This window comes from Martes martes (assembly GCF_963455335.1).
Source record: "Martes martes genome assembly, chromosome: 16".
Classification (NCBI taxonomy): Eukaryota; Metazoa; Chordata; class Mammalia; order Carnivora; family Mustelidae; genus Martes; species Martes martes.
Window position 1 is genome coordinate 27,326,586 of NC_137904.1, and position 13,684 is coordinate 27,340,269.

The window sequence follows — 13,684 nt, forward strand, 5'->3', positions numbered from 1 at the left end:
CACACGGCTAGTGACACATTAATCAGCACTGGAGCCCAGCCTGTCCCCATTCTCCAAAGACCACTGTTTTCTGGGCTACCACAAGGCTGCCGCATGCATGGAGGCTACATCTCCCCCCTCGGACCAGGCCCTCCCAAAGCGGGACGCTTGACCCCTCTCTATCTCCAGACACAGGGTCCCCAGCTGGGAGTGGCTCAGGGAAGAGATGATGCTTTCTCAGGCACAGCTGCCTGAAGGCAGACTATTGGACTCACAGTTGGGTTTCCCAAACCTGAGGGACCCCATCAGACTACAGGGAAGGACTGGGGTGCACTTGGTAGGCTTAGCAGGTAGACAGGAGCCTAACTGGGGTAGGCCTCAGTGGACCAGATCTCAAAGAAATTTCACAAAGTTCTGCCCAGGTCCCAAGAGCTCCCCTGGAATCCTTGACCCCTGAGAGCCTCCCATGCCCCCTTAGACTTTACCCACCCACCCCCATCCCAGTAAGTCTGAGCCTAAGGACAAGTGAGGGCTTGGGGAGTGATCTGGCTCTCAGTCTCGCCTCTCTCTGGTCCCCTCTTCATCTGCTGGGTGACCCTGGGGGGCAAGCTTTTCTACTGTGGGCCTTATTTCTACAGGGGGGGAGCAGAGGGCCCCCACTCAAGGCCCCAGACACATGCAGCCAGAATGTACTCACCCCAGCCGAGGCAGGCAGGCCCAACTCATTCCTGAGCCGCCTCTCCCACCAGCCACTCACAGGGCTTCACAATGGCCTAGGAGACCCTCTTAGAGAGGGACTCACCCCCACGGCCTGCAGCCCAGTGTGGTGGGCCAGACAAAGTACCCCGGGGTACAGCGGGAGAGAGAGGGATAGAGAGAAAGGGAAAGCGGGGCCGAGACCAAGGCATGGGGGGGAGAGAAATGACAGAGAGACAGCACCAAATGGACAGAGAGATCAAGGGGGAACAGAGAGATAGAGGAGCAATAGAGACAGAGATGGAGGAGAGACAGAGACAGAGATGGAGGACAGAGAGAGAGACAGAGCTGCAGGCTTACAAAGATAGAAGCAGAGAAAGGATAGCCAGAGACGCAGGGAGGCCGAGAACACAGAGAGGGGCAGAGACACCTGGACAAACGCAAACGGAGAGCTGAGGAAGCCAGCCAAGGGAAGCAGGGGCCAGTGGACTGGGGAAGAGTGGGAAAGGTGGGCCAGGAGAGCAGAGGCGTGGAAAGCTACAGGGAACTCCGAAAGGAAACAGACAAGATGCGGAGGACACGGAAAGGACCGGGGCCAGGGGACAGTCCAGCAGTGCAGGGGAGGCGCGGGGCCAGCGTGGCCAGCGGGGAGCCAAGCAGAGGCGCCCCAGCCCCGCCTGCCTGGGCATATGGCTCCTGATTTCCTAAAGGCACAGGAACGATAACCATTCATCTCTATAAATAATTTTATCCGCTGAGCCTCCTAAATGGGTTCTCTGTGTCTACGAAAGCTTTTAAAAACCATTTGCTTGGTAAACATGCAGGCGGCAAACAAAAGGCCTCTTCCTCGCAGAGGGAGGGGAGGCTGGGAGACCAATTAGGCCGAGGGGGTAATTAAAAGGGAGAGTGCACTCCGCTAGGCCCCTGCCCGCCTCCTTCCCTCCCAGGGCCTCGGAGCCAGCTGAGGCTGCCATTCTGTCTCCGACAGAGCAGTCCCCGGGCTCCTCACCCCACTCCCCACTATGCTCCTCTCTTCCTGGCTCGGGCGCTCACAGCCATGCCCTGGGGGACCGAGAGGGACACCCTGAGAGCACCAGGGCCATTGCCCCGCCCTGAGCCAGCCCATCCACCCACGGAGGGCGTCTTAGTCCCCACAGATGCCTGAGCCTGGTATTCCTAACAGTTCGCAATGTGCTTTGTCTCTGGCCCCATCCCTCCTGCTTTCCCATGCCCTACAGTCTTTAGTCTGAGGCATTCTTGGTCACTGCTGTCTAAAACCAGACAGGGGCCAGCACCTCTCAGGAAGTTTCTCATCCCTAACCCTAAACCCCGATGTGTAGTGCCAGGTCCAGACCCCCCCAGGGCTACCCCTGGATGTGGACATCCTGCTTTGTCAATATCCTTCCTGAATCTTCCACTAGGAACTGGACTTGGCCCCAGAAGAACCCTCTTGCCCCTTATTTTGGCTCTTACGTCAGCAGAGCCTAGGAAAACATCTCCTGCCTGGATAGCTATACCTTCCCCCAAAAGACTCATTGCTGCCTACTGTCCGCTATCTATCTGCTAAAGCCCTCAGGTCACCATCCCTCCTGCTGCTGGGCCCCACCTTGGCTCTTGGGACACTCATAGTGGGATGTCCCCTTTGTCCCTCTTAAGCCTCACCTTGTTCAGTTCTGGTGTTTGCTCCAATCAACCGAGATCCTCGTGGACTCTGATTGGAGCATCCAGTTTATTCCCTAGTCCCTTCTGGCCTCTACTCCACCTCTGGCTGCTGGGCTCCTGAGCTCCGCTGGGGACACTCTGAGTGTCGTTGGGTACAAGACACCCCCATCTCCCCTGACTCTTCAGTGGTGATCCACGCGTGGGCTGCTCGGGCTGCTTGAACTGCCAACTGCCAGCAGGCCTTCCATTCCTACCGCACATTGTTGCCATCGCGCCAGAGGGCCTCACTGGGGACCCTGGCTTCATAGGACACGCCCCCGCATGGCCCCAGGTGGTCCAGTGGTACCAAGGCACCTCCAGCCAGCCCTCTCTGACCCCCAAGCATCCCACAGTTCCCTGACTCTATGGACTTAGATGTCACACAGACTTCAAATAGCAAAGAGGGCTTGAACGCCAACCCCAGCCCACTCCAAGCTACAGCTATGATGAAGCAAGAGCCTGCCACTGCCAATGCCCAGAGACCCTGGTGAAAGCGGCCAGGGTAGGGAGGGAGGAGGGTCATGGTTGACCAAGCATTCAAGAGCTCTCTGCACACAGGTCATCCAGAAATGTGGAAGTTAGGGGTTCCCAACCTCTACCTGGTCAGAAAGGAGGAACCGAGAACTCCAGCTAGCCTTTCTCTGAGTCCCAGTTCCAGCAGGACCAAAGTGGGGGGTGCACAGGACAGAAGTCGTGGGATGAAATTTACCCTGGATTGACTCTCGGAAGAACGAGTCCCCTGATGGCGGACATCTAATTCAGTGACTTGTAGAGTGGCTAAGCCCAGGAATTTTGTGTTTGAGTGCCGCTCTGCTTCTTAGCAGCTAGACGCCCCAGAGAAAGTTACTTAACCTGTCTGAGCCTGTCTTCTGACGTGTAGAATGAGAACACTACCGCCTCCTTCCAGGGGTCATCTGAGCATCTGTCGAGTGCCCACAGCGTCCCAAGAGCCCAAAGAAGACTGCTTCCTTTCAACCCCATAGCGTGGAGGCAATGGGTCCAAATGGTTTTCAAAAACCCTGGGAACCAGATGTTTTAAAAGTAATTCGGTGCATAAAATGTTTATTTGATAAAGCCCCCGGGGGTGCATCCCATCATCAAATACATTAACATGTCTGCAGTGAGACTCGTGACGCTTCACATCAAACAAAATAAGTAAACTCGGTGTTCATAGCCTCATGTCAATTCAAATCAAGTCTGTCACCAAATGAGTTTCGAGACTCATTTCAAGATTTCAGGGACTGTACGCTCCCTGAATTCCAGGTAAGGAATTTGAACCTCTGTCACTGTCCCCATTTTATGGATGTGACAGCTGAAGCCAGAAAACAAGAAAGCTCTGGGAACAAACATGCCCAGGGATACCCAGTGAGTGTGAGCAGGGCCATGCGTGGGGTTCTAGCCTGTCCATGTCCAGGGCCTGAGGCCTTCCCTGGCCTCTGCACACTGGGAGGCGTCCGTATGTGATTTGGCCTTGGGCCTCCTACCTGGTACCCTCAGGTCAAGATTTCCCTGCCATCCTGATAGCCTCTGCAGGGCTGCCTGGGAGGCTTTAATGCCCTTGAAGGATTTATCGGTTTGTCCCTGCTGCTCCGCACCTCACTTCCTAGCTGGCCTCCCTTTCCAGCCCATCCCTCAGCCTCACTCAGGCCGGGGCAGAGGTCCACTGCACTTGGTACCCACCGGGGTATATGTGGGCTTAATTGTGAGCCACAGGCAAGCATGGAGAGGGAGGGATCAGGACAGAGTGCCTGCAATGACCGAGAGACTGGGGGTCCGGGGCATGGCTTCACAGTGCTCTGGAAAAATCTGTCCACCCCAGCCCCCACCGCAGCCACCAGCCCAAGGGCACAGGCTTGAGACCTCCTCCTGCCTGCCTCCCCCCAGCTCTCCCCTCCAGCCCAGTCCACAGGCCAGCCCCTTCCCCCAGACGCCACCCCACAGCCCTGAGGAGCTAGGGTTCACTGACCGCCTGTGCCCTGAGCAGTCCCCAGGCCCAGCCACCCCCTCTGCTCAAGCTCCCACCCTGAGACCAGGCAGCTTCCAGACATGATGTGTATTAGTTTCCTGTGACTGCCGTAACGAATGACCACATACTTGGTGACTTAACCAATATAGATTTAATATTCTACAGTGCTGGAGGTCAGAAGTCTGAAACGGGTCTCACTGGGTTGAAACCAACGTGTCACAAGTCTGGGTTCCTTCTTGGAGGCATTAGAGGCCCCCCGGGGATCCCTGGTTTATGGCGTGGAGGGCCAGCGGAGCCCTCCCATTGTGTCATTTCACTCCTGCCTTTGCCATCACACTCCCCACTGCCTCTTCTGCCCTCCTCTTCTGTGTCGAAAGGCCCTTGTGATTACTCTGGGCCCACGTGCATAACGGGGCACCGTGCTGCCTCTTCGTAAGCTTAGCCAGTAAACGAATGATTCCATCTGCAGCCTTACTTGCCCTTTGCTGTTCATCTAACATGGTCACACTTCCAGGGGTTAGGATGCAAGCATCCTGAGGAGGCCCCTGTCTGCCTACATCCTGCCAGAAGCCACAGAAGCCTGGAACGCTGTGTAATGAGGACAAATGGGTCTAGGCTAGCAGGTAAGGTCTGCCACTTAATGCTGGGCTGGAGCTAGGCAAATAACTCCACCTCCCTGTCCCTCACAGGTCTCATTCATGCAACACCTATGCGAAGAATACCCGCTCAAGGCTGGTCTAAGCTGGAGATAAAGCAAGGACTCTTCCTCCCTCTGACCTTCTGTTCTAGTAGGAAGGAGAGGGGAAAGAACCAAATCAACATACAAAGGGTCAGGTGGTGGGAATAACTGTTACGCCGGAAAGTTAGCAGAGAAAGGGATAGAGGACTGAAGGGTGGGGTAAGGTGCTATTTTAGGAAAAACGGTCAAGAAAAGCCTCTAGGGTGAGGTGACACTTGAGCAAAATGAAGTGAGCGGATCAAGGCCTGTGAGTGTCCAGGTGAAGCAGGTTCCAGGCAGGCAGAAACAGTAAGTGCAAAGGCCCTGAGGCACGAGTGTGCCTGCAGTGCTTAAAGAGCGTGAGGGAGACCAGGATGGTAGAAGGAAGCAAATTGTAGGTGAGGATTTTGGAGAGGCAATGGGGACCTCAGTGAGTAGGGTGTGCAAGCCACAGGAGGGAGCACTTTGGGTTTTATGCCAAACAAGATGGTCAAGTTGAGCGTCATAACTTTTGGGGAATTAATGTTGTGTAAAAATACCTTGCACCGGGTCTGACATATAACAGCCACTTAATAAACTCGAATCTTTAACCTCCAGGACAGAGACCACGTCTCCTCAGCGAGTTGGGCAGCGCCCTTGGGTTGTACTGTGCCCAAGAGGATCCCCCGCAGCAGGGCACCTTCAGACTGCACACCCGCCCCAGGCCACAGCCCAGAGCCCAGCCGTCTCCAGACAAGCTCCAGCATCCGGCTCTGTGTTTGCGCAACATTTCCCCACAGCCCCCATGGTTCTGTTAGTTTTCATTGCTCCTTTATTAATTGGCTTTTCTGTTCTTGGGATTATTTGATTTCCACTTAATTGCATGATGACAGCAAGGTTTGTTTTTGTTCTTTGCTTTCCCAACAGAGGGGCAGATGCTGCAAAGCGGGCCAGGCTGGCTGCTCAGGGCTATCTGGCCTCCTCGGGAACAGCCTTTCTGCTTCCCAGGGGACAGAGGTGGGAGGCCAGGGCCGTGGCGGCAAGGGGTAGGGCCACCTTCTGGGTTTACAGCCAGAGCCTGGTGCCACAGATCCAGCTAAAACCCTAGGTTGGTTTACGGGTGGTGTATCCTTGAGCCAGCTGGGCCGGGCCTGGAGCACAGGCTGACACTCAACCTCAGGGGCTGGAAAGCAAAGTGGGAACCATGGTCGGGATCCCAGCTGAGACAAAAGAAGCTTCCAGGGAACTTGCCTGGGGCCACGGAGCCAGCCTGAAGCAGGACTAAAGCCAGATCCAGAAGAAGCTACAGACGGACCTCCCTGCCTCCCTCTCCTCCCTGGGTGAGCCCTGCCTTGGGAGCTCTCAGACTAGCAGTGACAGGCAGATAAACTGACAGTGAACGCTGAAGGAAGAAGACACCCCTGCCCCACGGCTGAGTGAAAGATGCAAGTTAAAAAAAAAAAAAAACCTACAGGGTGTTCCTACTTCAGTTAAATAAACTACACACACACACACACACACACACACACACACACACACACAGAGAGAGAGAGAGAGAGAGAAGGATTCATTCCTTTAACAGATATTCACCGGACCATTGTATGCTGTTTCTCATCTAGCTACTAGGGAATACAGGGTAGAAAAAAAAGAAAAAGTAAGGCCCCACCCTCGTGGAACTTACATCATTCCAGAGGGAGAGATGGACCCACAGAGGAATAAATCAGCAGTTTGTAATTTTAAACAATAATACACGTTGTGGGGAAAAAAAAAAAATAAGGAGTGTCGCTAGAGAAGACTTCTCCAAGAAGGTAGCATTTTGTGGAAACTTAAGTATGAGGAGCTGGTCATGTGACCATAAGGCCAAGATTGTTCCTGGCAGACAGAACAGCCTGTGCAAAGGCCCTGAGGTGGGAAGGAGTTTATTTAGTGTTTAGAAGCCAGGTAGAAGCCTGGTATGTGCTTCATGGAGGGAGAGGAGGAGGGGAGCAGAGGGTGAGGTCAGAGAGGAAAGCAGAGGCCGGCTCAGAAAAGGTTTTGTCAGCTACAGTATGGAGTTAGGATTTTATGTTAAGGGAAGGATTTTAAGCTATGTATAGAAAAAGGTCTGGAGGAACACCTGTCATGCTCTGAACAGTGGTTATCACTGAGGAGAGAGGGTTGAGGGGTGGAAGAGGAAAGGACAGGGTATCAGAGACAACAAGACTAATGTCAAGTTATAGGGTGGGATTCAAATTTGGGGCCACTCATAGCCTCAGAGGGACCCAGCTTCAGGGAGGCAGGAGGCCTCAGCCAAGTCTGGGGTAGGGACAGGGCAGGGAGCAGGGGGCACAGGGTACCCAGACACCAGTGGGAGAGGCCACTGGGAGATGAGAGATGAGGGAGATGAGAAGTAGCTGGAAGCTGGGTCTAGCCCCCGGGGACTGCCAGCTTATAGCAGACAGCAAACTGGTCTCCCCAGACCGAGCAGAGAACCAGCTCTATACAGTGGACGCTCACGGTGGAGAGAAGGAAGAGTTAGGTAAAGAGGTAGTAGCCTCCAGATTCCAGGTACGGCATCTCTAGGAATCATGTCTACATGCATTCATTTATTTAGCAAGCACATATTAAACACTCAGGAAGTGCCAGGTGTGCCCTCGACATTGGGGAGGGGAGACTTTCTTGGACCCTACAGCACAGCGATTACAGCAGTGTAGACAGATGGGACCAGCCCTACCTCCTGAAGGAGGAGGGCGGAGGGAAGGGAATTCAGGGTACACACCACGTGCTGGACACCCACTGGGCCTCTTACATTTGTGCCTCATTTAATCTTCAGAACAACTCTAGGTGGGAGAATTATCAATCACGATTTACAGATGAGGTCCCTGCAGCTCAGAGAGGATAAGGGATTTGCTCAAAGTCACACAGCTCTTAAGTATGAGCCAGAATAGGAACCCAGATCTGTCAGAATCCAAACGCCGGGCTCTTTTAATACCACTGTGCTGGGAGCTGGAGGGCCCTTGTTTTTGTGGGCTGGGCCAGGCAGGCATGAATCTGGATGGCTGGGGGTGCCTGGGTGTGTGGTTTCAGCGACAGGTTCCTCAAGACTGCCGGTCCTGGGGACGGGGAGCATGCTAGGGAATCTGACAGAAGGTGCCTCCTACATCCACTGGGGACCTGGGCCCAGGCCCTTGCAAGGAGCATCTAGCAACCCTCTGAGATGCCTCCTGCCCTTGAGGCCCTCCGTCTGGGGACCCTCAGAGCCTTCACTTCCGGCTCTATCCGCCCCCTTCCCTTCCACAACATCTGGGCTTCCGAGGCACTTGAAAACTTCAGCAACCCTCCGTCTGCACACGACCCACAGAGTTACATGGGATCTGGAAGCCCACCGTTCCAAACCCTGCCCAACCTGGCCCCACGCCTTGGACTCCTCTCTAACACTTGCCCCCTCCCCGGCGCACGTGCGCCATCCTGTAGCAAGCCAGAGGGCCCAGCCCAGGCCTTGCTGGTGCCAGAAACATAAACCCGCTGGTACTAACTCAAGGGAGTTTCATGGAAGCAGAACGGGACACCTTGGATAGGGTCTCCAGGGTCCTATCGGCCTCCGTCCTCTCTCTACTATCCTCTCCTGCTCTTCGTTACACGCTGGCTTTTTCTGCTTACTCAGGGCCCCATAGCCCTGGGCTGGCAGGCGGATATACCTGGTCTGCCCCCAATCTCTGCCGCCATGATGGGCTTCCTGCCCACTCACCTCCCCACCATCCATCTGACTAGTTCTGAGTCCAAATTCCCAATTCCCAGGAGCAGGGCTCTCTGCTCGGCTCAGCATACCGTAATCCAATCAGCTGTGCCGATAAGAGCCAGAGTTCCCTAGACATAAGACTGGACTGTCAGAGGGTCCTGGGTCTCTAGAATGACCAATGGGCCTAGAAACTATAGCTGACATCGGGCCACCTCCTGTTCCTCCAACAGACCTACGCTTGCCCACCTCCAAGCCTTGAGTCATGCCATCCCTTGACCTGGAACACCCTGCCGACAAATCTTTGTCCTTCATGGTCCACACCCAGTGACCTAATTCCTCCAGTCCTCCAGCTGGTTAACAACCCTTGTCCCCCAATCACTTGAGATGGCTCTATACACCCCCACCTCTGACACAATGGCCACGGCCAAAGACTCACTCCTGGCCTGCCCCGGCTCTCCCCGACACAGCCTGGTTCGGTCCTGCCTGGCCCCAAATTGCACTGGGCACAACATCCTTTGTGCCAGTCCTCACTTTGGCTGGCACTGATGTTCAAGCAAATTCTACAGGGGGAAGCAGATGCAAATTCTGATGACCCAGTCAGGCCTGTGAGGCTACCTCACTGGCAAAAACCATTTGCCAGGCTTTTCCTCAGCAAACCTTACTCCTTCTCTAGACTGAGAAAATTTCTCACCAGTCCAGCCTCCGAGCCACCCCCCACCCTCAGACTAGCCATATTTGGCCCGATTCCTCCAGTTGTCCCCCACCTGCATTTTCCCCAGTTTCCCACTCTGAGGCCTACCTGCTTCCCATCTAACACCTAATCTGGAACTCCCCCACCCCCTCCCCACACCTGCAAAACTTTTTAAATCAGAGATAACAGATTCCAAAAGCTCAGATGCTAAAGATAATAACCCTTCCCCCCCAACCACCTTTGCCCACAGAGCGGGTTGCACTCAGACTTTCCATTCTAAGCCCCATTAATTTTTTTTTTCCCCTCTCTCTTCTTTTTTAAACACAGGGTAATTTAAACCCTCTTTTCACAGATGAGAGGCTTTCAACTTTGGCACTAGAACCTGGGTTTGATTTATTTTTTGATCCTCAGAATAGATTTTTTTCCCAGCCAGAGGGACCCCCTGATCCTCTGGGCCAAGCTGGAGCTTTCACAGAAATGATTGCTCAGGACCCAGGGAGGAGAGGTGACCCGTCCAAGGCCACACAGCACAGGTAGGGTGAGAACCCACATTTCCTGAGGTCCCTTGTGTGGATTTCTCTCTCCTCCCTCTCCTGCAGAGGGTCATTTTTTATCACATGCACAAACCATGCACTTAAAGAGAAAAGCAGGAGGTAAAGGGACCAGCAAGTGGCACCTGAGAGAAGACAGAAGCTGCACAGAGAGCAGCACGAATATGAGAACAGTCCTGGGGTGACCCTCAGTGCGAGAACCACAGCCACCTGCAGAGTCCCCTGGCGCCCCAAGCAGGACCTTGGGCACTGAGCAATAGTGGCTCTGGTGCCTCTATTCCCTCCTCCAGCCCCCCCCCAGTGAGGCCAGGATCCCAGGATCTACCTTTGTTTTCACTGCTGCCACAACAGAAGCCGAGATTCAGTGAGGACTTGCTATGTGCCAGGCACAATCGTCATACCCAGCCCTCCCACAGCAGCACCATTCCACTCTGCCCACTCTACAGATGAAGAAACTGAGGAACAGAGAAACTGAGCAACTTGTTCAAGATCACACAGCAGGCATGTAGGAGACCTAGAACTGCAAGCTGTCTGGCCTCAGAGCCCACACTCTTCCCAATACTATTTTTGAAAATCCCACAAGCTGGGAAGCCAGGTGGAGAGGGTCAGAGTAGGGCTGGGGGGGGGGGGTCATCTCATCCACTGAAAAACAACACTGTCGGTCACAAGTGCTAGGTCCAAGCAAGCCGGCAGACAGCTGACCTTGCTTCTGGCCAAGGTGGATCCCCGCCCGCGGCACCCGCGGATCAGACGCTTGCCTGGGATCTGGCCTTTCTTCTCTTCCCGCAGAGCCTCACCCTACCTGTGTGCACAGCCCAGCCATGCCAAGGCCAAGGCACCTGGACGTCCCCAGAACAGGCGTGGAGACTCGATGGAAATGCACGTACTGCGCCAGGAGCATGGAAGGACCCTCCCCCATCCCAGAAAGTTCTGGAGAGGTGGAGGAAGAAGGGGCAGAGGAGGAGGCTCTTGCCGGAGAACATGGAAGCTGCTCTCCTGCAGGGCTTGGGCCTGAGGAGGATTCCCCCAGGGATTGGAGCTCAGCCAGAGGAAAAGCCCACAGTCCTGTGCTGGCTGCCAGGGACCTGTATGACCCAGGCCCTGTGACCTCAATGACCTCACGTCCTACTTTAGTCCAGGCTGCTCGCCCCTCCCCAATCTCATGGGCCATCTCACCATTCCTCACACACCGCACGCTCAGTCCTTCCTCTGGGCCTTTGCAACTGCGGTTCCCTCCGCCTGCACTTCCTCTAGACATCACATGGCTGGATCACTTTCTTCCAGTCTTGACTCACATATCATCCTCTCAGAGAGCCCCCTCCCCCAGCAACACCAGCTAGAATTGCAAGTCAGCCCCACTATGGCCTAACCCCCTTCCTCGTCTTTTCTCCTTAATACCTCTGGCCATCTAGTACAATATATTTTGTCCTAATGTACGGATGTGTTTGTCCATCCCACGCATGCTCTGGGAGAGCATGGATTTCATCCAGCTTGCTTTATCCCCGCAGCATCTCGTCCTGCCTGGCACACACGTGCACCCTCCCCAGGTCTTTCGCCTTCTGAAGGTGGGAGCCAGCACCACCTGGGCCACAGTCTAGGTGCGTGTTCGGAGGTGAAGGGAGGATATCACAAGCATGCACTTGTAAACCCAGCCAGCTGCAAGCAAGTGTGGGAGTGAGGGCGGCGGGAGCCAGGCCAACCCAGGCAGGACATTTTCGCTGCGTGGTCCCAAGGATCATGACCATTAGGACCGCCCATTTGTCCCCACTGCAGCACAAGCAGCTGTTCCATCAGGAGGGTCCCTAGAAGTCACGGAGGGTGTGAGTGGGAGGGAGGGAAAGGAAAGGGGAAAATTTAGAAAAAGATATGCAGAGTCAACAGGCAGCCAGAGACTGACGGGAAGGCAGAGGGGGTGAACGGAAGAGCTTGAGCTGCCGAGAATATCTCACTGTTGCTGGAACACGGCGGCACCTCATGCTGCTGGAGTTCTTGCAGCATGGATCACACGCGTGGACTTGGAAGCACCCGTCACCCTCCTGCTGCAGCGTGGGCTCTTGGGAGGGGGGCCAGCGCTGCTCTGACCTTGCCCTCCCGCGTGCCTCACTGGTGTCTGGCGGGCAGCACCAGCTGGCCACCTCTGAGGAACTGGCTAGCTTTGAATGGGTGAAGTGGCCCGGCGGGGGTGGGAGCAGCGGGGGGCCCTCCTTACCCCTTATCCTCCACCGTCTGGAGACTTCATCCAAGGGCTGCACCACATGGTCTCTCTGGGTGTCTCCAGCTCTAGTGTTCTCTGGATTTAGGAGGGTTCTGTTCCAAATCCCATGACCTACCTCCTGAGGGTGGCCGCTGTGCCCCTTTCCCGGAGGGAAACTGAATAACCACCACAAAAGATGGGTGTGTCCCACCCTGCTGCCCACACCCTACTTCTCCTGGTGGGGTGTGCCAGCTCTCTGGAACCCGCCCTTCACTTTACGTGGGGTCGCTATCCACTCCATTCCACAGCCTCTCGCTCAGGGCTGGGGCACCCCACCCCCAAGGCAGTCTCGCCCCCTGATGCCACATCTCCACCACAGAGACCATATCACCATGCGGCTCTGATTCCCTCCCTGTTGCACAGCCTTCGAGGGCTCCCGCGGCCTATGGGATCAGGCACAGTCCTTCACGGAGCAGTCTAGGGCCTCCACGATTCAGCACCACATTCCCTTTCCAGCTGAGCTCCCACTCTCATCCTCTGTTCTCCAGACCCTGTGCTTTCCCGTCTCTGCACCTTTGCTCACGCTAGTGCCCTCCCGCCAAGTGTCCTCCCACACCGATCATAACCACTCATCCTCCAGGGACCCAGCAGAGGCCATCCTCCCTCTCTCCATCAGACCTTCCCTGGCTCTCCAAACGGTTGGAACATTCGACCCAGGCCTGCCCTCTGCCCCTTGCCTGCAGTCGTTATGGAGATCACACAGGAGCGTGATGGAGACTATTTCTGACTGACTTTTGCACCCTCATGTACCAGCCAGGGACCTGCGCCCTCTGGATGCTCCACACACTTGGTACAATAGGTACAGAGCTGGTAGCAGAGCTGGGATGAGAGCCCAGAGGGTCCAGCAGCCTAGCCCACGTTCTTAGCAGTTGTACCTACTGCAGACCCCACCCCCACCCCCCACCCAAGCCCCTGGCCTGACCACGCCCAGCTCCTGTACCCTCCTGGCCCTGCCTCTCCTGGATCTGGAGCGTAGGGAACCCAGCCTCGTCCAGGGTTGGGCAGGGCAGGGCTGGTTTCTTGGAGTCGCTCCTGTAATAGGCTGGGGAGGGGAGAGCAGTTTGGATTACTGACTCTGAGCCCAGAAGAGAACAAGAGCAGAAGGGCTGCACAAAGCAAGGAACTGAAAGGACGCCTCACGAGAGAATGAGAGAGGGCGGAGGTGAGCGTAGGCTGGGTCCAAGTGCTGGAGGGGTGGTGGAAGGCAGATGGGGCGGGTCCCTCCATCTTCCCCTCCAACAACCCCAGCCGCACCAGCCATACAGCCAACCCCAGTGCAAGAAGAAACCGCCTCAAAGCACCTGAAAAAGAATGTGCCAGCAAGAGCAACTGGCTTATCCCTCCTATTAAATCCCTCACAGGGCTGTGGGGCCCCACATCAACAAGAGGGGTTCTAGGAAAGAGCAATTAAGGGCCCCCAAGGCTGTATTT